Below are 26,813 nucleotides of genomic sequence, written 5' to 3'. Positions count from 1 at the left end.
TGATGGGTTAAAGAATGAGAATACTTTTATCGATCTGAGAGAGAGAGAGAGAGAGAGAGAGAGAGAGAGAGAGAGAGAGAGAGAGAGAGAGAGAGAGAATTCGCCTTCCCATGAGTATTGGCGTATGCCTAGGACAGGTGCAGTTTCTAATTCCCCCTCTAAACTTTCGTCTAAAACTAAACCGATTAGCTATATATATTTTTTTTTACATAAAGGTTGTAAGAAAATTTGATTTTAATGCAACTAAGTTACACATAATGTAGATGACGATGATGATGATAGAGAGAGAGAGAGAGAGAGAGAGAGAGAGAGAGAGAGAGAGAGAGAGAGAGAGAGAGAGAGAGAGAGAGAGAGAGAGAGAGAATGGAGTCTTGGATACGGAACAGCCTAGGTCTCTACTTGTTTCAAATGCTAATTGCCCGTTTTCTTTGTCTACCTCATTGAACAGCATGAATAAGTCCTGCCTTTCTCTCACCTTCAAAGCAATTCTACTTATGAGCAACAGATCTAACATGGCTTTAGCTTATAACAATGGAAAAAAAAAAAAAATAGCCTACACAAAGGGTAACTGGACCTACCGACAACGCCAGCGCAAGAGCTTTCCTTTTCACTTCATGTACTGTAAGTCCCTTTCCCCCTACACAGTATTAAATCGTGTTGATTTTCTTTACTCCACACATTTAATTGTTCCTGTGCTGCACTGATCGAAAGGGATTTCGGTATCCTTCTAGTGCCCACGAAAACCGGAATTCTGCAACCGAATGTCACCACACACATCCAAAATACGGTCGACGGCACGTCACTACGGCCTCCAGGCACCAGGTCTTCGTCAACTTGTCGTTACCAAAGTATAAAGCGAGTTTTTAAACTCAGTTTTAAACTGAAATTGAAAATTACATTGGTGAACTAATAATCGGTTGTGTTTATAAAAAAATATTCCGGTAATAATTTCCAATCAAAGTAATTTAGATACAATAAACTGCACGTATGTCAACAAAAACTACGGATCTATATTTGACTAGTTGGGATTCCCGCCATTACTCGGACAGCACGACGTCGAGACGCTGCCACCCTCGAAGTTGTTGGTGCCTGTCTAAAACTCTCCATTAAATTACTATAGTATTGTGAACTTCTCAAGTTATGTCAGTGTTGAAGTTGCCGCTACGACGACCTGCTTGAAGTTTGCTGAAGTGAGTATTAGGCTCTCGGGTTTGGTGAGACCTACGTATTCGTCAAGTGCTAAGTTGTGACTTGTAGCCCCAAATCATGGTACGATAGAATGATAATCTGAGTAATTGTTATCTTTTAGTGAATGCAGAGCAGACCGTCATCCGGTCTGATTGTATTATTAACGTTTTGAAGCATTTTTTAAAATGCTTCCTCGTAGCTGAGAATGGCGGCTTGGAGACAGTCCTTTTCATATGCTTTCGTAAATTAGGACCACCCTCAGTATGGAAACCTCTTGACGGTGAAACCAGCATTAATGTATAAAGTTTTATTCATATTTGTGAACTAGACACAGCTGCAGCCAGATTTCTTTATGCTTTATACTTGTGTCAAATCATTATGCCTATGTTAAAGCCAGTGTGTAAACATAGCTTAGAGACATTACTCACACTAGTACGCCTAGTATTATTTAAATGGGCAAATAATGCATATAAACTGAACAAACGAGGAGACAATTTATTGATAATAATGGAGTTTAACCTTAACAACCCGGACTTGTAGCACATCACTGAGAAGAAAGCCTGGGGTCGGGAGGTTTCTAGAGGTGCAAGCTACCCTGCTCACACACTGGTGCTGTACCTCGCCATTACGTCAGAAAAAAAAAAGTATAGTTCGATTAATTTACGCTGCACTGCCAGAGAGAGAAAGAGAGTATCTATGCTGGGTGTCGTTACGAAAGGTTTTCCTCATCGTGTCATATTTCTCCGTAGGGGGCTAGTGCCGTCAGTGCACCTCTTGCGATTCACTGTAGGCATTACTTACGGTTCTTTGCAGCGTGCCTTCGGCCCCTAGCTGCAACTCCTTTCGTTCCTTTTATTGTACCTCCTTTCATAATCCCTTTCTTCCACCTGACTTTCCACCCTCTCCTAAGAATTGATTCGCAGTGCAACTGCGAGGTTTTCCGCCTGTTATACCTTTCAAACCAGTTTGCCGTCAGTTTTCGTTTCAGCGCTGAATGACGTCATAGGTCCCAGTGCTTGGCCTTTGGCCAAAATTCTTTATATTCATTTCAATTCATCGTGGCATATGAACGTTCAGCAACTCAGCTGGCTTAGTTGTAAGGCGAATTCTACTGGTTCTATTAGCCAGCCGAGCACTGTTCTTAAGTTGGCATCGTTTAGGGCAAGTTTAATGGAGTTTATTGCCGTTTTACTATCGACGTCACACAGAAAATTATATGGATACTGGATTTTTTACATTATTATATTAGAGCAGCTGCTGTTGCCAGCTGTTCACACACGTAACTAATAATCATTTCACTGTAAATTGATCGTGTCGGTTAGGTAGCGTATTTACTTTTGGATTTACTAAACGTATTTCAGCATTTCTATACGGTTGTTATATATTTAGCCAAATTTGTCATTGTAAATCTCAGGCTATTGGTTACCATGAAGCAAATGTTAAGAAAAAAAAAAAAGGAATGACGGCATCACTTGCGAGATGCCATGCAGTATATTTCATTTTATTTATTTATAAATGATTTGTTTAACCAGATCTCCGAGCCTTTTTAGGGTTCTTCTCGGGCTAAAAAAAATAAAAAAAGGGGGGGGGGAAGAATACATAATAAATTAAATAAATAAATAATAAAAAAGTGGAATAAATTTGTGTGCGGAGTTGACATCAGATGACCATGTATAAGTCTGGAATGTCCTATTCTCTTTGTTTTTGCGCAGAAGAATGCCACTTTTTAACTTCGTTCTTAATTTTGTCTTAGTTTGTTTTGAGGGGGTGTATTTGACCAATCATTTTGCCAGTCCCTATAAATCAAAGGTTTAACTGATGCTAGCCAGTCTGGTATGGGAGCTTTCGTAGTATTTGGGGGGATTGCACAAGCCAAATTAGAAGCTTTATCTGCTTTCTCATTACCCTCACTGTCTACATGGGCTGGGATCCATCAAATATGAACTTGAAGGCCGTCTGTAATTAATTGATGAATTTCCCGTTGGATATTTTGGACAAGTTGATTATTTGATTTAAATGATACTATTGCTTCAGTTGCGCTTCTTGGGTCGCTCAATATGAGTGCCGAAGGAATTCCCTTTTTTTTTTATATAATGTGGACAGCTAATTGTATGGCTGTTAATTCAGCTGTAAATACTGATGATATTAGAGGAAGGCCCATTTGGATAGTTTCATCACTTGAATAGGCTGATGAGCCCACTCCAGTTTCATTTTTGGATCCATCTGTATAGATTATGAAGGGATTACCCTTCCGTCTCATGTGTTTCATGGCATGTTGATGATTCATTTCTGTGTTGAACATATATTTTTTTTAAAGATATGATAAATATGTGCATATTTTTGCCCTTTTTAGTGCCCATGGTGTGATCTGATTTATTTCTTGAGTAAATTTGGGTATCATGTTATGTAAATTCAATAGATGATTAGTTTTTTTAGTAAGTGAGTTTTGTTTTGGGTTATTATTTGTATTTTGATTGAGAAATTTATTTGATACAGGAGATATGCCTGCTTGAAGGGATAAGCCTCTTCTTAAAGTAATCAGATCTCTAATATTTTAGAGGCAGTTGGCCTGCTTCTGCTATGACAGAGACAGTTGGATATGAGCGGAAGGCTCCTGTACATATACGCACTCCCTCGTGATGTAAAGCATCTAGACATTTTAGAGTTGCTTCTGAGGCAGTTGAATAAACTGGACAGCTATAATTTATAACTGATAGTACTGCTGCATTGTACAACATTAACATTGTGTCTCGTCCTGCACCTCATTTGGTGTGAGAGATTTTCTTGTAGTAATGTAAGGGCTTTAGATCCTTTGGCTTTGATATGTTTGATATGATCTTTCCAAGTTAAATGTTGATCAAAAATTATGCCCGAATATTTAACACTTTTGCACATGTTTATCTCTTCAATATAAAGATATAACTTAATGGTTTGTTGTTGCAACCATCTTTTGTTTTTGTAGAAGACAATGCCATTTGTTTTATTTACCGACAACTTGAAGCCTACGAAGTTAGTCCCAGTGGTTATATTATATGTTGCTATATTAAGTCGTCTTTGAGCATGTCTTAGAGAATAACTTGAATAATATATTACAAAATCATCCCATACAAACCATTTTGTGCACCTTCAGGCAGGTTCACAGTAATATCATCTATTGCCAGGGCAAATAAGATGCAGCTCAAAACACTGCCTTGAGGGACACCCTTCTCTTGTATGTAGGAATTTGAATATGTATGTTCTATGCGTACTTGAAATGTACGATTTGTTAAAAAATTGTTGATAAATACTGGAAGGTGACCTCGAATATCTGATTTATGGAGTTTGTGCATAATATTGTATCTCCATGTGGTATCATATGCTTTTTCTATATCAAAGAAAATAGCCACTGTCAGCTTTTTCTTTTCAAATCCTTTGCTAATATGGTCTTCTAATTGAGTTAATGGGTCTAGTGTCGATCTACCAGCTATTGATCCCGATTGGGTAGGTGATAAAATTGAGCATTTTGTTATGACACTTGTTAATCTCAAACTAACCATTTTCTCCAACAGTTTGCACAAGCAACTTGTTGGCGATAATGGCCTATAATTAGTGAGGTTGCTAGTGTCTTTTCCTGGTTTACTGATGGGTATGATTATTGCATGTCTCCACTTAGTTGGGAAGACATGCGTTAGCCATATGTTATTATATAGTTTTAATAAGAATTCTTTAGCTAGTGTAGCTAAATTTTGGATCATTTCAAAAGAAATCGTATCATGACCCGGAGCTGATGATCGACATGGTTTTAGGGCAAAATTAAGTTCTCTCATATTGAATTCTTGATTACAATCAAGGTCCTCATCAATTTCAAAATTAAGTGTATGGTTTATTTTTTATGTACTAATTCTTTTGAAGTGTTCATCTAAATTATAATAAGCGCTAATATCTTCAATATGTTTGACTAATATATTTGAAATATCTTGTAGGTTATGATTTAGTTTGCCATTATATTGCATTGGGCTTCTAGGTGGTCTTATATGTTTACCATTTATTTGACGAATTTTGTGCCATATTTCCTTAATTGAAGTATTTGGTGGCAACTCCGAAATATAATTTTTCCACGATTGAGCTTTTTCGAATATTATTGTTTTTCGAAATTTTGCATTATATTTATTGTAAAGTAGTTTAATGTGATAAATAGTTATACTTATAACTATTATCTTGTTTAGTTTGTGTATATTAAAAGGGCCTTATTAAGGGTGTTTAATCTAGACTTTAGTCTATTCACATTACGTGCTAGAGTGTGTTTGGTTTGATTTAAGAAAGATAAGTTGTTAGACCACCATGGAACGGGGGATATATTAGGTGTTGAAGAAGTTTGGGGATGCATTTATCTGCAGCACTGATTACAAAACTGGAAAAGAAATAATTTGTGACATCATTGTTTTGATTTATTTTGTAAATTATATTTATCCCAATCAGCTTTCATTAAGTTATATTTTATGGGAAATAATTGTTTTTTGTTGTTCAAATAATTCAAAACAATTGGAAAGTGGTCACTTGTGTATGAATCGTCTAGGACATTCCATTCCAATTTTTCGATTAATTCCAGTGAGCATAATGAAATATCTGTTGAAGAGAAGGTTAAATGAGTTTTTGAGAAGTACGTTAGTGAATCACTTTCGTTCAGGCAATGTAAATTCTGAACATTTATGCAATTCTCAGTGTTTGTGGCGGCCAAGTTACTAGCATGTGTGCTGTCCCATAATGGATTATGGGCATTGAAGTCGCCTACTATTAGTAGGGGGCCATTTACATTATTAGTATTTGTGGTAAATCACTAAAGTTTGAGTTAAAATTTGGCTGATTATATGGATTTAGTACAGAGATGATTTGATTGTCTGGCATATGCAATTTGATTGCAGTTATTTGATATGTCAATGATGTAGTATTTAAGGGTTCATAAGTTGAATCGTTATGAACATACAGTATATAGCTGTTCTTAGCTAGCCATCTGTTATTGGTGAGTGGCAAGCTAATTTATAGTTTCTCAAGTTCTTAGGAGTTGTACCAATATGCTGCAGACATATGCAAATAGGTTTATGTTCCTTTAGTATTCTCTGGATTTACCTTGCCGAAGCCGAGTAGAAAATCCATTTATGCTCTATCGAATTATTTTATTGGTCATTGTTTGGTGGGATTGGCGTTAGATTTTGTAAGTTAATTGTTGATTTAGCTATTCCGTAATATTTTAAGAGAGTTTGTGTTACTTTGTGGTTTCTCTGTAGCTAGGTTTGATTGCTGAATATTTGATGCATTTATTGCTTCTTCTTCATATTTCCTTATTAGCAAATCTATTTGAGTTTTGGTTTTTTTTTTTTTTTTTTTTTAGTTTTAAGGATTCCGAGCATAGTTCGCCATCTTGATGCAATGTTAAAGGGCATTTTCGGAATCTATTAAAGTTATTTAGGAAATTTCGGGTTATGTTTTCATTTTTGTTAGGTAAACGATTGTACGTTATGATGAAACACTTTGACATCCGGAAGATAAATCATGTTCTGAGTGTTGAAGAAATGGTTCTGATCTCTGGGTCCCAATTATGATTCCATTACTGGATGTTGAAATATTTTTGTTAGGAATTTCTGGTATAGGTATATTGGATGTCCGATGTGCTGATGTAAAATTTTGATTTGAATATTTAGGTTTATTATTATTATTATTCTTTGGTCTTGTTGAGGGTTGATTTGATGTGGTTGTGACTTGATGAATTTTACGGGTTTCTGATTCTTCAGTGGGATGTTTCATTGCAGGTTTCTTCGTTGATTTTGGTTATGAGAGTACAGAAGAGTTAGTTAATTTATCCATATTTGGGGAATTGTTATTTATACTTGTCTTGGATTGTGGAACACTATGGATTTCCACTTGTGATGCAGTTAATGTAATCTGTTTCAGATTAATGGGCGAGACTGGGGTTTTGTTAGATAGGTTTGTGAACGGAATGTTAGGTTTTTACCCTTAGGGGGAGTTCTGTCAATTACTTTCCTTTTTTTATTATGGTTATTTTTGTCAATTAAGTTTTCTGTGGATGATGTTAGTGCATTATGAGTATCCAGATCTGGATTATTAACCTCTGTTGATTTTTCCATATCATTGGCATTCGGTTCTGAACGATTAACTGGGCTTATTACTGGGGAGGCCTGTTGTGATGTAAGAGAGGTCTGTTGCAACTGTACTATTTGGCTTTTATGAGTGGTAGTGGAGGGGGAGAGGTGTGTCTCAGCTATTCTGTGTTAAGATTCTTTATGTTTATTATGAGCTGTTACAGCATTTGAATATGAATGGCGTTTTACTGGATCATTGATTCCTCTCACCTTCAGTTCGAGTTTGGCTTCGTTAACGGGCATACCAGTTCTGTCCATTAGCATTTGTAATTCTGTAAAATATTGATAAAATATACAGTCTTCAGATTTTGCATGATGATTTAATTTGTAGTTGACACATTTGAAGGTTTTGCATTTCCAATTTGTTGTATGGTCTTTAAAACATACAGCACATATAGCGTTATTTCTACATCTTTTGTTGAATGGCCATATTTTAGACAGTTAGAACACTGGAGAGGTTTACGGACAAAGGGGCGAACTTCTTTATTTAGTCCTAGAATTTTTATTTTTCGTGGTAGTTCCCGGTTTGTAAATTTTATTATGACTATTTTCATTTGTTTATTTGCATCTTTTCTACTTGGGACAGTATATAATTCCAAGTCATGTATGTTGTTGTATCTTAATTTAAGGGATTCAGTTAAGATTTGTTTTGATGGTAGCTCTTTTTCATCATTGTCTGGGAGCATCACTTTTCCTTGTGTATAGTTTAGTGTTTCATGGCTGGTTACTGTTACTTTTATTTAATTTTTGTTGGTTATTTGTAGAAAGGTTGTTGATTGGGCTTTGGTTGTTGTTTGTATTAGCCATTCATTGTTTTTGATATGTCTACATTCCATATCTTGTGTGGGGGGTATATTTAATAATTTGTTCTCTAATATGGCTGGTGAGATCTGCTTTTCTGCTTTTAATATTAAAAATCTGGACCAATTGTCTGATCCAAAAATGTGTTCAAAATGAACTAACGTAGGATTAAGTCGATAGTTATTTCTTTTTGATTTTTTCACATTCATCTGTGATGAGTTGTCTTGTGTTGATGGGGTTTTTGGAGGATTATTTGTCTCTATTTTAGAATCATTGTCCGTTGTGTATGGTTCCAGTGTTATGATACTGGAGTTTACTAATTGTTTTTATTTGTTTCTTTTTGATTTTCTAAACTCTCTGAGTCGTTGAGAATTGTATTTTACTTGGAACAGGATTTTCCTTTGTAGCGTTTATATCTATACTAAGGAGATTCGGGAGTGACGTTCCAATAGTCATCGACTGTGCCAGAATTGTAGCATCAAAGGGTCCAGGGGTGCTGAAATCTTCATGACTACTTTGCATAAAGGATAAAAAAAACTAATAAATCTTGAAAAGATATGATTGGCTTTTTATGAAGTTGAATCTTCCACTATTGGCACAAGTGGGAACTGACTCCCAAATGTTCGCGTCCCTACCCTACCCCAAAAAGGGGATGGCATATCATGATTAGTATGGCCCAAGTGTAAGCAAAACCCGCTTGCTAGGACTGAGTGTATTGTAATAATACAGTCATCCCCATCCTGATCACAATATGGGCTAACCGGACAGAAAGCCGAGAGTCCTATTCCTAGAACCAGGCACCCCCCCGGAATCCGTGGTCCAGCTCCACAGAATAGTTCCGCCTGAAAAAACAGGTCCGAACATTATCAGGTAGATGACGGTTCTACCACAGTTCCCACTATTTAGCGTCAGATTCAACTCCACTCCATGCTATGATATGTTTTCCCATTTATTAAGTTTGGTAATTTTGACGAAAGTGGAAAAATCCACAAAATTACTCCTAAAATATATAATTATATATGTGGGACACTTGTGATCAAACTTAGGAATAAAAAAAAAAAAATCAATCCCTAGGTTCAAGAGCCCCCTCACCACGTCAAGGTGGTCCCAACTTGAGGGGGATATTTCATTTTGAACAACTATAGATACTCTTGCCTTACTTTCTAATCATGATCAAATATTATAATTTTTTTTACTCGCAACTCTTAAAGTAAATATTTTTTAGTATACATTAGCCACATTGACTTATAATCAAAACTATCACATTGCATTTTGAACGTTGCTGAAGACTGGACTCTAATGCTGTTTACTTTTCCCAGGAATAGATTGGCAAAGTAGTAAAATCGGAATGCTTCAGAGGAATACATAATAAAAGAGCAACATCCAGACATTGCTGTTCTGCTGACTACAGCTTTACAGGTATGTACATGATTGTAACACATGGCAACATCATTATGAGTAGTAAGGATAGAATATTCCACATGTATGGACGTACTGAAATGCAGATCATCTAAGACCCCTTGGTAGGATATAGCTGAATGCAAGTCGTAAGTGGCTGTAGTGTAGTGGAAGTTTATTGTTTTTTCTTTTTTAGGAACATATCATTAGGAAAGTAAACGTTTCCAAATGATTTTCCATAATATATTTTGATACTTTATTTTTCGAATAAAGACTAGTTCGCTGTGATGAACATAAAACATACTAGTAACAAACCTTTTGACCTAGTACACACACACACACACACACACATATATATATATATATATATATATATATATATATATATATATATATATATATATATATATATATATATTTATTTATTATATATATTTCTCATTACTGTTAAGCATATTTTAAGTCTCGAGGTCTCCAGGTACATTTTTCTGCATTGTAATATCGTTGAAAATATCATACGGAAAGATTTTAGTACAAAAGTGGTTGTGACAACTTTGATGTGACAAAATGGTCGATAAGACCTGACTGTTTTTCTGAACGCGAATTGCAAGCACATGATGCCGCCCTACAAAGAGAAGGGGGAGCTGGTTGGGGGGTCACATATTTTTCCGGGGGTCAAGGCCAATGTGTTGGAGATTATTAGACGAACATAACACCTGCCTGATATACATGTCAGATTAAATTCCAGCCGACTTTATTTATTTATTTATTTTTTAGAAAAGAGGACGTGTAGCATCACTCTCTCTGATTGAAATGTTAGGTATAATGTATACAACTCCAGGTAGCCCCATCATTATTGCTTTAACGTCAACTGCTTTGCGCAGGGTTCCCGAGACGTAACCGAGCACCGAGACCTTTCCCTGAGAAAAGCGAGACGTCATATCTTAAAAACTAACCATAGAATTGTCTTGAAAATAATCTCTTTATGTTTCTCATACCCAAGTTACTGCTTATATGATCATCTAATCTAACCTAACCTAGCGGCATGGCAAAAAAAAAAAAAACTGGGCAGGTACAATACTAGCATATATTGCAAGAGTTTGCGTCTTGGACCAGTAATGCGCAGATTAAAACCACTGATTGCTCTGTGAATTTGTCAGGATTTCTATGAATATTCATAAATAGAATAAATGTTAGTGATCATTTATTATCTGCCTACATTTCACGCATAAGAATTAAGCCATAATGCATCGTCCACATGTTACTTTCAAATTTGGCCTGACCTTTTGATATAGTATTTTTCCGCCTTATTTGATCAATTTTGCATAGATGGGTGTTCCAAACCATGGCATTCTTTTCATTAATCATGAATATAAACGAATTGAACTTATCAGGTGCAGGGAAATATTACGATATTTGATATTACATCATTTTAGAATTTTATGGGAACTTTCCTTTAAAAGTGCAGCTTAAGATGATTCATAATTTTAGGAAATTAATACTACGCAAGGAAAAGTTTCGGTCAAAAATAGTAGATCTGTTAGTAATATTTCACCACCTCAATTTTATCTTATACCTAACTTCCTCTTTTACTCAGAAATTCCTTCTTTCCCCCGTGCATGAGGATATTTCATCTTAATGAGCTGTTATATACCTAACGCCAGTGATTTTTTTTCTATAAAATGAGTAGATTAAAAATGGCATTCCTCTAACGATATATGTCACGTTTGAAGAGCTGCTTGATTCATAGGAATATTACCATATTTCATAGACGTGTGATTAGGGCATTTTTTTATCGAATAGTAACTGAAAAAAAGAAAAAATATATAGAAAGACAATGGCAGCTTTATAACAATTTTCGGTAACGACGAAAATCTAGAAGCATCTTGCTTATAAATATCATATGCACCCTAATAACAGACGCCTCATCTATATGCAAATGAGGCAGAGAGTTCAACAAAGTTTTTATAATGTAATGCCAAAACTTCAGCGCAAAGAAATCCTGGCGATGTAACTCCGAACGCGATCCAACAACGTTCAAGGACTCCCCGTAGGACCTTAATGCTATAAAGATGGAGTCATGATAGGATAAGGATTCAAGGCGTGAAAATGGTGTGGGGGCACCTTTGATAAACCTGCGGAATAATTGAATTTGCATTTTTAATAAAAAGAGGATGAAAGGCCAGAGCGTCTTCATTACCGGCGTCCTCTTGACGATTAACGGGGTTTTTATTTATTTTTTTATCAGAGTATATCAATGGGCGTGGTTGCTGTTTGGTAATATTTGAAACCGGGAGGTTTCTTGGAATTCGTGTCATATATATATATATATATATATATATTTCTGACTCACATAAAGCCCTTCTTTGGCTGAGTCGGTTGACCTTCAGACTGTCATTCGATGGGCCGGAGTTCAATTCCCGCGGCCGGCTGATGAAGAGTTAGAGGAATTTATTTCTGGTGATAGAAATTAATTTCTCGCTATACTGTGGTTCGGATTCCACAATAAGCTGTAGGTCCCGTTGCTAAGTAACCAATTGGTTCTTAGCCACGTAAAATAAATCTAATCCTTTGGGCCAGCCCTAGGAGAGCTGTTAATCAGCTCAGTGGTCTGGTAAAACTAAGGTATACTTACTTTTTCTGACTCACATCAGGATCGAACCCAGGTCTTTCAATTGAAAGGCAAGGGCGCTGCCCACTAGGCCATACATGTCATAAATGAAGTTGGAACCTGAGGGCAACTGCACCCAAGGTGATTGTGTGTTGATTTTATATATATATATATATATATATATATATATATATATATATATATATATATATATATATATATATTTATTTATATATGTATACTGTATATATACATACATATATGTATTGTGTGTGTATATATGTATATAGATCTAGATACATACGTATTTATGTATAATATTTATCTAATATATATATATATATATATATATATATATATATATATATATATATATATATACATATACCTACAATGCTCTCTAATTGCATTTTAGTCTTAATTGTGTATATATATACACATGTATATATATATATATATATATATATATATATATATATATATATATATTATATATATATATACTGTATATATATATATATATATATATATATATATATATATATATATATATATATATATATATATATATATATATATATATATATATATACACCTACGATGTGCCCTAATTGCATTTTAGTTTCTGAGTTATCTAGCAACACTCTCCTTAGCACAACATTTGGAAAGCCGAATCATTCCCAGCAGCGTAAAGTGGTGTATGCAAAATAGCTTTCCTACCTTTGTTCTGAGGTCTCCCTCCCTCCCTCGCTAGTGAGTATAATAACATTATCAAAAATGAATAATAAAGCACCAGACACACTTGATGTTAGAGGGGAGGGAAATATAGAATAATGAGTAGCCAATGTAGAGATGGGTAGAGAATTGAAAATGAATGATAAAGTTCCAAACATACGATGTTAAAGGGGAGGGAAATAATAGAATACTGGTTGTGTAGAAATGAGTAGAGAATTGGGTACTGGTGCCATTTTTAATGTAATGGGCATTAGCTGCGAAGACCCATGCAAAGTAGAATTATCCTTGATGTGATGATAACTGACCTCGAGAAGTTATTTAGAAGGGAATCAGCCGATTACAAAATAACAAACTTCACATCCTGTGTGTTTCCCTTCCACAGAACCTATTCCAACAAAGTAAATATCATTTGAGGAAGCATCGTTTCAAGATAACGATCTTCCATGTATTAAGACTTCTTCCCTTAAGTGAGAAGGTTCATTCGACTTAATCACTTCAATATAAAGGATTTCTTTAATGCTATCAGACATTCCTGCGCATGAATGAGATATTCTAGCACCTGTATGGTACAGTGGAAAGTAAGTTTCACGATGAAAATGGAGACGCTTTGGACTTCTTCTGTCGAGAGAAGTCCTTTCATTCAGTCCATTGACTCTGGGTAATCCCTTCCCCATAAAGAAAAGTTTTTCTGTCCTCAATTATTATTGGTATTAACGTTAAAACCGCTGAGAGACCAACTGGAAATGAAATGAACTTAAGCGATGACAATACTGTGGATTTAAGGCTTATTTTTAACATTTAAAATCCTTTCTTACTCGCGTGGACTTTGTATCTAATTCTTGTATAAAGGAGACAGACAACCCATTTTTCTCTCTCTCTCTCTCTCTCTCTCTCTCTCTCTCTCTCTCTCTCTCTCTCTCTCTCTCTCTCTCTCTCTCCCCTTGAAAATAATTCTGAAATACAAATTTCCTCCGTCAACATGCACTCATTTGAACGGGAGACATACCAATTTTTTAAGCTATAGAAGCTAAAGCATAAATGTTTATCTGCATAAACAAAACAGGAAATTTATTTAACACCCCATTTTACCCCCTCCCGATTTCCCATAAGAGAAGCACAAAACTAGAAACTGGCCCGACTGTTGTGTAACACTCAAAGGTATATGTGGTCTAGACAATTTCGTCATAATGGTGGAATAATGTTGATTTACATACCGCTCCATAGTCAGCTCTTCCGCCTCATCAAATTCTCATTAGAAGAACTTTTGATTTATAATGGTATGTAAGAAACCTCGCATTCTAACCGAGTCGTTTATCATTGCAGTCTCAGTGCCAGTATATTGTTTAAATCAACCAATCATTGTCACAGTAAGATCCTCTCTCTTTCGAAGGGAGATTATTCCCTAAAACTTGGAACGACTATATTTCAAAAATGCGAATTCGTCGTTGCTTTTAAAAGATGTAGATTTTGTCCGTTATCTCTCAGGTAAAATCCTGAAAGGAAATTGGAAATTTCATCGGAAAGCTGTCTGATTCAATGCATTTTTTCCCTTCTTTGTGGTAAATGAAAACCTCAGTACAAGTCTTCAGTAGTTTTAAGATCAATCTGATATTAATGTACACTTATACTTACACGCAAAAACAATCATACAACCCCTAGTGTTAGAACGATCGCCTGAGCACCGAGAAGAGCAAGGTTCGATTTCTGACCGAGGCAGTTGGTCTTAGGCATGTTGTTTTAATCTCCACTCTGCTTCTGTTCACTTGCGCAGTGAATTATGTACCTGGTAGTTGATCGATTTTTGTGCGTTACAGCCAGGGTGGAGAAGGGCACGTGACTACTAGGTCCAAATAGGAAAGGCGTGAAATATATCTATACATACATATATAATACACACATATATATACATTGAAGCTACTTCCACCAGGAATGTTAATCTCCACCCTGGATTATCCCTTAATCCTTTGTCCCTGTCTTTTTTGTTTAAAGAACATGCTGCCCAGATTAACAAACTGTAACCCCGCCCCCACCTTCTGTTTTTGTATATAACACATCTCTGTCAACTTCTTTTGTATTCAGTGTGAACTCGAAAATGTAGAATAAACTACAAAAGCACTTGTTCAAAGTCCCGGTTTTCACTCACCTTCCGACGTGGACTTAGTGATATTCTCAAGCACACGTTCCTTCGTGCTGTATTCGATATATATATATATATATATATATATATATATATATATATATATATATATATATATATATATATATATATATATATATATATATATATATATATATATTATATAATCACTACGGGCTCTTAAGTATTAGACTTCCTCCCAGTATCTTTGTACTCTTCTCACTACACGTTTACCTCCGAGCGGGAAATAACCGAAGAAGGCGGGATTCGAAGGCGATAACCAATAAGAATTCAATGTGCTACTGTGAGTAAAATTATCACACAATCAACAGTGAGAGACATAGGCACGCACACCCTAAAGGATGAGAGCTTTTCTTTCTTCCAGAGCCGAAATGAATATCAAGAATCAGTAATTGGTAACAGTATCCGCCTCAGCCTAATTGGCAAGTTGTTGATCTCAGCACTGAGCCTTTTAGTGCAGCAGATTGCTGTAAAAATCGTTCAGATAGTGAAACAAGCATGAAATTTGGCACAAACATTCCTAAGACTACGCTCTCTTAGAAAAGGGCGCTGGCCACCTGAAAATCCAAGATGGCGGCTATTTTTCAAAATGGCCGCCATCTATGTTGAGATTCACTGGTTTGGGAGCATCTATTGGATGGAATATGCCAGTTTTTTTTTTTTTAAACCTCGACTTTTAGGTTATAAAAATGTTCCATACCACACATTTTATTGAAAACCCTTACTAAATTAATTGTAACCAAGATGGCGTACAAAATGGTTGCCATAAAAGTTTTTTTTTCTATCCACAGTGCTAGCAGACATAGAGACCAACTGTTTTTATTTAATGGTATATTCATGTGATCAGACAGTTTAACTAATATGCTATTTTCAACTGAAATAGTAATGGTATGGTCACATACAACATTGTGTCTAAGACTGTAACCATAAAAAGAAAAGAAGAGAAATACGGACTAAACGCAACCAATCTATGTATAGGTCTGTCAACCTACACCTTTGAAAAATTCGAGGATAAGAAGGTAGGCATAGCATGACACGTTGGATGCTCAAGCTAGATTATCTACTGAAGAGAGGGCAATATTTATCTAGACTTCACATTTGCAAGTGCACAGAGCTGTGCAGGGAAGACCCAGCTTGTAGCACTTGCACCTTTCCCGACAGCCTGCTTTGCATCCACATTTGGTAAGCTGTTGGCAACTCTTGGCTAAGGGCGAGTTGGTTGTCCAGAGGACTTGCCATGCTTCACCAGACTTTTGCCATCCCCACTCAGCAGGGTTCTCTGGCTGTGGCTGACACTGGGTGGCCTGCCCCCACACACAACCAGCCTGGTACGCAGCACGCTTGGTGTGTTGGAGGAGAGCTCCCCTGGTTGGTGGAATGGCCTCATATGCCCTTTGTTTTCTGGCAAACATATCAAGTCTAGCCTCATCCACAGTGCCAGCAGTGCTGGATCTTTCATACATAAGTATGACAAACCTCTCCAGGACCTTCAGGTCACTCTCTTCCACTCTGAGAGGGTAGTGACTCAGTTTGGAGAACACAGTGGAGGCCTCTGGAAAGATGTTCCATGTCTGCCAGGCGGTCTTCCTGCCCTTGCTCGGAAGGCTGACACTGTATCACAGCCTGTGAACGCATGGAAGAAGAGCATGCCATTCACCTTCTCCTGGCCCAGAGAGTTGCACAGGTCATGCACAGCAATCCAGCGCAGGCTCTGGCCTTGGCCAAATGCCACCCATAGCTTCTCTAGCCCTAGATTGTGGAGAGTGGAGAAAGCACTGACTGCAACGACAAGAACATCTGTGTCATTTGCTTTAACCGTGATGGTCTTGGCTCCATGTTCTGTGGCATATTTGGCATGGAGAAAGATGCGGGTGTCAGCTTCCTCATGAGAGCACTTTTCCAGTCCCTGAAGACTAGCCTCATGAGTGCTGAGGACAGCAGACCCTTTCGTGGCAATGACAACATTTGTGGCAGACATCTGGGCAACTTTGTCTGCCAGGAACTGAAACAACTCTGTCTTGTTGGCATCGTGTCTTAGGAAATTGCGCCAGTTGGATGGAATTGTGTTCTTGTCTGTCACCTTGCGCCTTCCTCCTTGACCACGTTGGAGCCTGGTCTCAGCTTTGAGGCTGGATGTATTGTATACATCAAATACAAGATGTGATGATGTGTACTTGCTGCTATAGGATTGTATCACAGGCAAGAAGTCGCAAAGTGCATAGCCCTCAAAGGTCTTTCCTTTCTTTGGTGGCAAGGCATGGACCAAAGCTGATCCATCTACAATGAGGACATCAGTCTTTGGTTCTTTGTCTTCTAGTGTAACATGACTCTCCAGGACCGAGGTCAGCTGAGACTTCTGACATGTGTACAGCCTACCACCCTCACTAAGGGAAGCTGGGAATGTTTGATTCTCGTGCTGGAAGAATTCCTGCAGATCACATTCACGGCTCTGACAGGATATAAATAGCTTTGAGAAAAGCTGGCAATCCTCCTTCAGAAGTTTCTGCTTTGACTGTTCTACAGGAGCAGCTTCTTGCCTGAAGAAGTCAGTTCTGTTCTTCTTTTTCGGCTCATAGAAGGAGACTGCATTGTTTGCCAAAGAGTCTGAAAACTTCTGAAATTTAGTGCGGCCTCTGTCAAGGTGTGTCTGTAGAAGTTCTGCTGAGCTGGGGTGGGCAATGTCTTTGTTGTCAATGGAATACTTTAGTTGCTGTCTTTCCTGTCCAGTGTTCTCCTTGGTGGGGTGCTGAAATATGGAGATGCTAGTTCCATGGAAGGAGGTAGTGGCAGTAGTTGCAGATGGGTTGTGGTCGATGTTGTCCATCACTGCAGTGGTGAACAACCCTTTTCGCAGTACTGGGGACAGACCACACCCTCCTCCACATATTTGCTAACTGTGGCATCTCCTAACTGTGCAGAGACCTCCAGTACTCTGTCATAAGAGATACTGAGGCCATACTGATGTAGCATTTCAACCAGGTTTCTCTTCCTGGTTTTGGCATAGACTGAGAGTCCCATGTAGACTGGGAATGGTGTTTCTCTGTCTTTGGAGTGTCTATGAGTTGTTGCTCCCTCTTTGTATCATGAGTAGCAGTTGAACTGCATGAGCTGTGCAATGGCCTGGTCTGACTTTGATGCTCCAAATCGTAACTGTGACTTGATGTCAGCCCCATGCTCAACCATCCCTACAAACTGGAGCAGGAGAGGAGGCACAGAATTTCGTACACAAGCCTCAGAAAATGTGCCATCAAACCGTGACTGATGATCAAGTATAGACTTTCTGAGAATATTTGCTGCTTTAGCAATGATAACTGCCTCTGAAAGATCAGATGATTGAGCAAGTGCTTTTCCCACATCCTTTTGAAATGCAAGTAATACATCTCTGCCAGATTTATGAGCCTCAAGTTCTGGAATTTCTGCCAGAAGTTTGTCTTTGAGTCTCGTGGAATTTACACTTGGTGACTCTACACCTAATTGTTCCAGACGTTGTTGGTAGAGGTGGCAAATATCTGCCAGCCGAAATGTGACTGGATCATCTGAACAAAGGTTGTTTTCAACAATGTATGTCATCAGTTCTGACAGAACTAGTGGATACACATCTGATTCTGACTCAGTGCTACCTTGGTCTTTCTCAAGGCTCCTCAGGTAGGACCTTTTTCTGTTGTAGAGGGCACAAAGACAGGCATGGTGATACTTAAACTCCTGTGCAATGACATCCCCACCAGTCAACTTAGCAAGGAGCTTGCCATCACTAAGTATCTCTGCACATTCACGCAATTTCAAGTCAAGGCCCTTAGTACTAGCCTGTCTGAGATCAGATGCAGGTGCCACTTTCTCACAGAAAATGCAAACTTCATTGTCATGACTGGTTCGGCGCAGTTTTGCACGACTAGTCTCAGTGTTGCTGGTCTGGTCATTGGATTGTCGCTTTCTTGCACGGTCCAGTTTAGTGTTGTTAAACAACAAGCGACAGTTCACATGGTATTTTGCTGCATTTTTCCTGAGAGTGGCCTCTATGCCATCACCTTCATCCAGCCTTGCTGGATCCATTATCAGTGGCATTTCATTAATTTCACTGAACATGGGAATGTTCCTTGCCAGCATTGTGTACCCATCATGGTCTAGGACATGATGACTTGGAGGTGATGTCAAGTGCTCACCTCTTTTGTCCTTCTGACAAAGACAACACAAACTCCAGTTTGTTTTTCTACTGCTCAATATTGGATTGGCATCACATTCTGCCATGATTTCACTTTTGATTAAGGCCGAGGGGTTATCCTTTTACCACCTTAAACAAAGCACACATTCCTGTATGGGATTCAACTAGGTTCGGTCTCCTACACCTAGCCCGATCATTCATCCAGTGCCATTTAAGTCCCGTGTGATCTGTACACCATCCGGGTAAGTACATGAACCATCATGTACAGCCCCCATACCCTTGGCTCGGCTCTCCCGCGCTGGCACATCCTGTCTATTCAGGTACGGCTATCTAACTATAGCTGGTCTGGGGCTGTTAGAAAGCATTTGGGACACTAAACTAAACTATACTACAACTACTAGTCTAAGACTACAGGATTAGTAAAGCTGGATTAGCTGGCACTGAACCCCATGCTGAGTTACACAGCAGTGATGTCACCAGTGTGCCCTGGTTGTGTGCAGACATACACTCTTTTACATTTATTAATTTTCCTTCAAAATTGATGAGTTATTCGAAAGAGATGGCCTCATTAGGATCTAAAACCACAGAAACCAAGATCCATGCTTAAAACGATAATTGTTGAACGGGCATTATTTCTCATTATAATTATTGTTTCTACCTTTTCTTGGCAGCCATATAGCCCCATATTTAAAGGTAAACTGTACTGGGAAGCTACAGAAACATAATATTCACAAGAAATAGTATGGAAGAGCTTTACCATATTGCTAGAAGCAAATACATGCCATTCTAGTGAAAAATTAGCCAAAATCTGTCGATACTGGCCGCCATCTTGGAATTTGGCCGCCATATTAAATTTTTTGCGTGGCCAGCGCCCTTTTCTGATAGAGGGAACTTTAAAGAGCACTTGTGCAAAATTTCATGCTTGTTTCACTATCTGAACGATTCTTATGAAATATGCAATTATCTGCTGCACTATTTCCAAAAATAGAACGGGTGAACATTACTAGGGAGTGAACAAATTTGCGCCCCTTAAGCTGGGCTAACAATACTCCTTAATCCTCTTGATGGTGTAAATTATATCGCGCTCCTCCTCTGCCTCCTTTCTCTTCCTCTTTCTCCTCCTCCTCCTCCTTCTCCTCATTCTCCTCCTCCTTCTCCTCATTCTCCTCCTCCTCCTCCTCTTTGTCCTCCTCCTCCTTCTCCTCTTTCTCCTCCTCCTCCATCTCTTTGTTGCCCTCCTCCTCCTCTTTCTCGTCTTCCTCTTCCTCCTCTTTCACCTCCTCCTCCTCATTCTCCTCTTCCTCCTCCTCCTCATCTTTTCCCTCCTCCTCCTCCTCCTCCTCCTTCCCTTCTTTCTCCTCCTCCTCCTCTTTCTCCTCCTCCTTTTTTCTCCTCCTCTTTCTCTTCCTCCTTCTCCTCCTCTTTCTCTTCCTCCTTCTCCTCCTCTTTCTCTCCTCCTTCTCCCCCTCTTTCTCCTCCTCCTCCTCTTTCTTCCCCTCCTCCTCCTCCTCCTCCTCCTCCTCCTCCTCCTCCTCCTCCTCCTCCTCCTCCTCCTCCTCCTCCTCCTTTTTCTCCTCCTCTTTCTCCTCCTTTTTTCTCCTTTCTCCTCCTTTTTTCTCCTCTTTCTCATCCTCCTCTTTTTCTTCCTCCTTCTCCTCCTCCTTCTCCTCCTCTTTCTCTTCCTCCTCTTTCCTCCCCTCCTCCTCCTCCCCTCCTCCTCGTTGTTCTCCTCCTCCTCTTTCTGCTCCTCCTCTTCCTCCTCCTCTTCTTTCTCCTCCTCCTACTCCTCCCCCTCGTCCTCTCACTCTTTCTCCTCCTCTTCCCCTCCTCCTACTCCTCTTTCTTTCTCTCCTCCTCTTTCTCCTGCTCCTCCTCCTCCTCCTCCTCTTTTGTCCTCCTCCTCCTCCTCCTGTTCCTCCTATTTCTTTCCCTCCTCCTACTCTTTCTTTCCCTCCTCTTCCTCCTTTTTCTCCTCCTCCTCCTCCTCCTCTTTCTTTCCCTCCTCCTACTCTTTCTTTCCCTCCTCTTCCTCCTTTTTCTCCTCCTCTTCCTCCTCCTCCTCTTTCTTTCCCTCCTCCTACTCTTTCTTTCCCTCCTCTTCCTCCTTTTTCTCCTCCTTCCCCTCCTCCTCTTTGTCCTCCTCCTCCTCCTCTTTCTTCCCCTCCTCTTCTTTCCTGCTCCTCCTCCTCCTCCTCCTCCTCCTCCTCCTCCTCCTCCTCCTCCTCCTCCTCCTCTTTCTCTTCCTTCTCTTTCTCTTCCTCTGTCTTCCCCTCCTCCTCCTCCTCTTCTTTCTCCTCCTCCTCCTCCTCCTGCTCCTCTGGAGAATAATAAACATTGCAGCAAAGATCCCTTCTAAGTACAGCAAAGATTTCCGCCTCTTCAGCGCCATTAATTTTTCTCTTACGATAATGTGAGTAAATTTCAGTCTTCATAAAAATGACTGGCGCTTATTTGTCAACCAAAAATTCTAATCGAAGTTCCATCCGTCTTGGGAAGAGTCTTAATTATGTAAAGAATTTTCATTTTCCTCACAACATACTGAAATAACTGGAAACTAGAGTAATGAGGAAAACATATAAGATCACATTGTTTCATCTGTGTCAGCGCAGATATTTTGCACTAACAGACCAATTTACCAGTTATTAATATCTTCATAGCAATCGTCGCAAATCATTAGCCTATATATCTGTGTTGGTAAAAAGGAACTATTTTACTACATAAGCACATTAATATATAACTTCAGTTTGTAACCCCAAAGTCTTTTACCTGTTTTTCAACTGACGAAACTTATGCATTGTGTTTTATGACACGTTTCAAATGACAAAAATCCCCGTAGTGGGGTGGTGCCGTCATTGCACCTCACGGGGTGCACTGTAGGCATCCCTCGGCCCCTAGCTACAACCCCTTTCATTCCTTTTACTGTAGGCTACCTCCATTCATATTATCTTTCTCTCATCTTGCTATCCATCCAGTCCTAACAATTAATTTCATAGTGCAACTGCAAGGTTTTCCTCCTGTTACACCTTTGTAACCTTTTGCTCTCAGTTTTCCTTTCAGCGCTGAATGACCTTAAAGGTCCCAGTGCTTGGCCTCTGGCCTAAATTCTATATTCAGTTCAGTCTAATTCAAATGACAAAATCCGTTTATTTTTCCATCGAAAGAGCTTGATGTGCTATTGGCTTCGGGTTTTTTTTTTTTTTACCAATAAATCCCTTATATAAAAAAAATAATTTGTATTACCACTGGACTTACAGGGTAATCCCATTTCATGAAACAGTTCAGCAGACATTTGAATGCAGTAGCATTAATGGAAGTGTATTTTCTCTCTCTCTCTCTCTCTCTCTCTCTCTCTCTCTCTCTCTCTCTCTCTCTCTCTCTCTCTCTCTAACATACGTCCGAGTGCATAAAATGAGATACTCGTTCTCTCCTTATTATTTCTTCCGATATATTTTCAAAGTAATGTTTTGTCTACTAATTAGTGTTGGATAAATTGTCTTAAACCTGAATAAAATAATTTCATGTCTATGTTTAACATTAGTATCCACATGTACGGCAAAATCTTGAACAGAATTTTTCATAGTAAGTAATACAACATATTCCTTGTCTAATATATTTTTTATCTAATGCTTAGAAGCCATTCCATCAAACTATTTTGAAATACATCTGCTGCTGTGAATAATGTTAAGCTTAGAGCGATTTCAAATGCTTTGAAATGTGATGTGCTTAATAGTTTTTTATTTTGAAAAATGCAAAAAAAAAAAAATTATTTTCTCCTTTTTGTATTTTCTTTCATTTTATCGCTAAACCATACATGGAAATAGTTCACTAAAGACCTTTCAACCCATGAAGGGAAAATGCTCCTGTGTTTGGTGTATGGCAGTAAACTGTATAACGCTTAGACTGGTTCCTTTCTCCATCTGTCCCTTGGGAGGAATTAGGAGCCTAATACCCGAAGGTGCAATTCCCTCTTCTTTTCCATAGGTAGTTAAATATAGTAATTTTTTTAAGGGTCTGTCGTGTCTGAGAAGCTCAAGGTTATGTCGATTTCATTACTAAACTCTAGTTGTGACGCCAGTTTTAGTAACCATAAATCATTCAATCAATACTAAACTCAAATGATAATAAATGAGTTTTTATATTTTATCAGTGATAAATGTACGACACTTAAAATGTATACTGATTATTTCATGATACGCTTCGAGTAAATAAAGTCAAAGTTACGACCGACCTCATCAACTTATTGAAAGTTTTCAGATTCACAAAATATTCCAGAGCGTAAAATAGTCGCAATGTTAGAACTTCACAAAGAAAATATTACAACTGTGCTACGTAAAGAGCAGGCTATTTACTAAAAGAAAGAAAAAGAAAACAGCTAAATAGGCCTAAAGAGGCTCCTATGTCAGAATTAGGGTCTTTATCCCCACGTCGCAAGGTAGAGCTAAACGATCCCATAGGGGGGAAACTATAGGCTATATACCATAGCTAAATGTTCCTTCCCAAGAGGGCGTTGGTTCTGACGTAATTGATATTTAATAGCCGTTTGCCGACGATGTGTGAGAGCTTTTATTTATATACATTTTTTTCACGGCTTTTATTTATATCCGTTTTTTCACTTGTAAGACGGTTAGCGTTCTCAGTGCTTAAGGATATTGCTTGCGCTTCGCGTCCGATTGGAATTCAGCACTGAATGAAAAGGAAGTTGTTAGAGAGATAATTTTAGTTATTTATTCCATTTGTGTTTTAGCCATTCGTAAACAAATGAGTTTGCTGATCTTCGCAGTAACCGCATCTACGGATGTACCATTTTTGCACTTTAAAACTTCTTTTTAACTATTTTTTACGTAGGCGCAAACATCTTTCATTACTGTGGGGGTATTGCTGGCTCTGTTTTATGTATGTATGTATGTATGTATGTATGTATGTATATGTATATATATATATATATATATATATATATATATATATATATATATATATATAAATATCTATATATATATATATATATATATATATATATATATATATATATACACGTGAACAAAAAAAACATTGTTAAAAAAATAACCGTACATTATTTACTGATGAATACTTGAAAATACATCCATACTAAACCAGAAATGTCTCTTGTTACACCAACGACCAAGTAAGAGACACTACAAATGTCCCATGTGAAATACCCCTGTTCCTTCTGTGTCTCTCTTAATCGTTTTAGTGAAAATGTAATAAGTTTTTCGTCAGCTCTGATAAGAATGAAAGAAAAAGAAAAAGGTAACTTTGATGGCTTAAGTACTCTCGACATAATTCCATTTAGAGAGCCTCTATAATGGAATTATTATTTTGGTCAGATGTTTAAATCAGCCGAGGAACAAAGGCCTTGGGAAGGCTTCTGTTGTCGTTGTTGTTTTTTTCTTTTGTTCTCCTCAAATGAAGCGGAAGGAAGAGGAAAGCTTTCTTCCCCTGACTACCAATCACGGTCGTGTTTCCAGCTTTCGAAACAACGCTTTTTTTTTTCTCAACTATCTTGCACCACGCTTTGTTATTTTTTCCCCTGGACGTAGAAAGGTCTTCTTTTCGTCGTGTACGGGTACTCTTTTAGTCTTGCCAAAATTGCATTTATATGAGAAATGTGTATATAGTATATATATACATATATATATGTATATATATATATATATATATATATATATATATATATATATATATATATATATATATATATTTATATATATATATATATATATATATATATATATATATATATATATATATATATATATATATATATATATATATATATCACCATATGTAAAAATGCATAATCCTTCATTTCTTTTTCCATTGAATTCACTAACTTTCATTTAAATAATTCACAAACTCAGGAAACAAAATTTTTTCGGAAATATAAGGCTCTCATAGAATTTCTGTTCAGAAACCACTAGTGAATTCATAACTCGGCATCAATAATGTGTCAGTCAGTTACCAGCCGCAGTCAAAATACGAAATGGTCTTTTCGCTGTTGAAGCCAAATCGACTTTAAAACGGGGATTATAAATTGTTGCTGGTGTTCCTCCCACATTTGAATAGAGGAACACCCCTATTTGCAAATGAAACCCGCTGTTTGATTTATAATTGAAAATAGGGACAGATATTTTTGTTCCGGAGGTTTTTATTTTTCGGGGTACTCGCTCGCAAACATATTTTTTCGATCAGCGTTCTGGGTGACTGAGCAGTCGGTTTTATTTACCTCCGCTGTTCAAAAAAGGACACTCGCCCAAATGCCGCGTGGGATTTTTCCTGGAATTTATAAAATGTTGCAGCTGTCGTAAAAACATGTTCTCCAAATGCTCGCTGGGGCTTTCCTTGTAAAATTCAGAACGAAAAAATTATGTATGAATACACATTAAATCGGGAAAATCCATGGAGTATTTGATGTTCCATGGTGAATGCAAAACAGTGTGAAATTGACTTCTTTTACTGATTGTTTGATCTTTCCTTCTCTCAGGTTAATTATCCTGAAGTTCGAAAGGAAATGCCTGGATATAGGGCTAATCACACACACGCACACACACACACACACACAGGCGCATGCAGCCATTTTTTGGTATGTAGAGGGTTAAAGCCATTGGTGTCGTATCATGGGTTGCCGAGTAAATATCTCGGAGAACCTCTCAGTATATGTTAGTTTTCTGAAAGACTTCTTGCATATTTTCCTTGTTGTTTCGTAGCTCATTATCTGAAATTATTTGTGTGCATGATGTTTATATATATATATATATATATATATATATATATATATATATATATATATATATATATATATATAGATATATATATATATATATATATATATATATATGTATATATATTAACATATAATATATATATATATATTATATAATATATATATAAATTTATAATGTATATGTGTGTGTGTTCTGAAATTTTATCCGTTTTACCCAATGTCTTGTAACACTTTTTTTATCGCTTTACATCTTTATTATTATTGCTGTTATTTTCGGTATCGTAGATGTCGCCACGTAAATCACCTGTTCCAAGTCTTTAAACTGTTTGTTATTATTTTCTACACTCTGGGTTACATTCATTAATGAAAATTTGTGTTACTCTACAAATTTTTAACCGTTTGAATATCCGATAACGTGGTGCATTCTACAGTACCTAATAGGAAGTAATGCTTAGTAATAAAATAAAATTAATCAGATATAAACCCACAAACATATGCACAGTTATATAAATAAACGCAATCACGTACACAGACGTCAGACTCAGAGACACACACATACAAGCGCACACATATATGCATGCATATATATATATATATATATATATATATATATATATATATATATATATATATATATATATATATATATATATATATATATATACGTATATATATATATATATATATATATATATATATATATATATATATATATATATATATATATATATATATATATATATATATATAGTCTTATGCTGTGGTTTTCGTAATGCAGTAATCTCCCCGTGTTTATGTGTGAGTTGTAGTATAACTATGATTTTGTGTTCAGATACGTATATACCGTAAAAGAGTTAGCGTAAAGTTAGTGGTTAAACGCTATA

At 37.3% G+C, this 26,813-nt stretch overlaps 1 long non-coding RNA gene across 1 annotated transcript in view; it reads left to right on the top strand.

The window, feature by feature from the left end:
- The first annotated feature begins 1,037 nt into the window (after nucleotides 1–1,037).
- Nucleotides 1,038–26,813, top strand: part of LOC136848619 (uncharacterized) — a 40,623-nt gene continuing 14,847 nt past the window's right edge. Inside the window, exons 1-2 of the long non-coding RNA XR_010856070.1 lie at nucleotides 1,038–1,190; nucleotides 9,446–9,545. This is a non-coding gene — a long non-coding RNA (uncharacterized lncRNA). The remainder of the gene's footprint in view (nucleotides 1,191–9,445; nucleotides 9,546–26,813) is intronic.

This window comes from Macrobrachium rosenbergii, chromosome 19, assembly GCF_040412425.1.
Source record: "Macrobrachium rosenbergii isolate ZJJX-2024 chromosome 19, ASM4041242v1, whole genome shotgun sequence".
Taxonomy (NCBI): Eukaryota; Metazoa; Arthropoda; class Malacostraca; order Decapoda; family Palaemonidae; genus Macrobrachium; species Macrobrachium rosenbergii.
The sequence above is the reverse complement of the archived record's forward strand: the minus strand, read 5'-3'. Positions and strand labels throughout refer to the sequence as shown.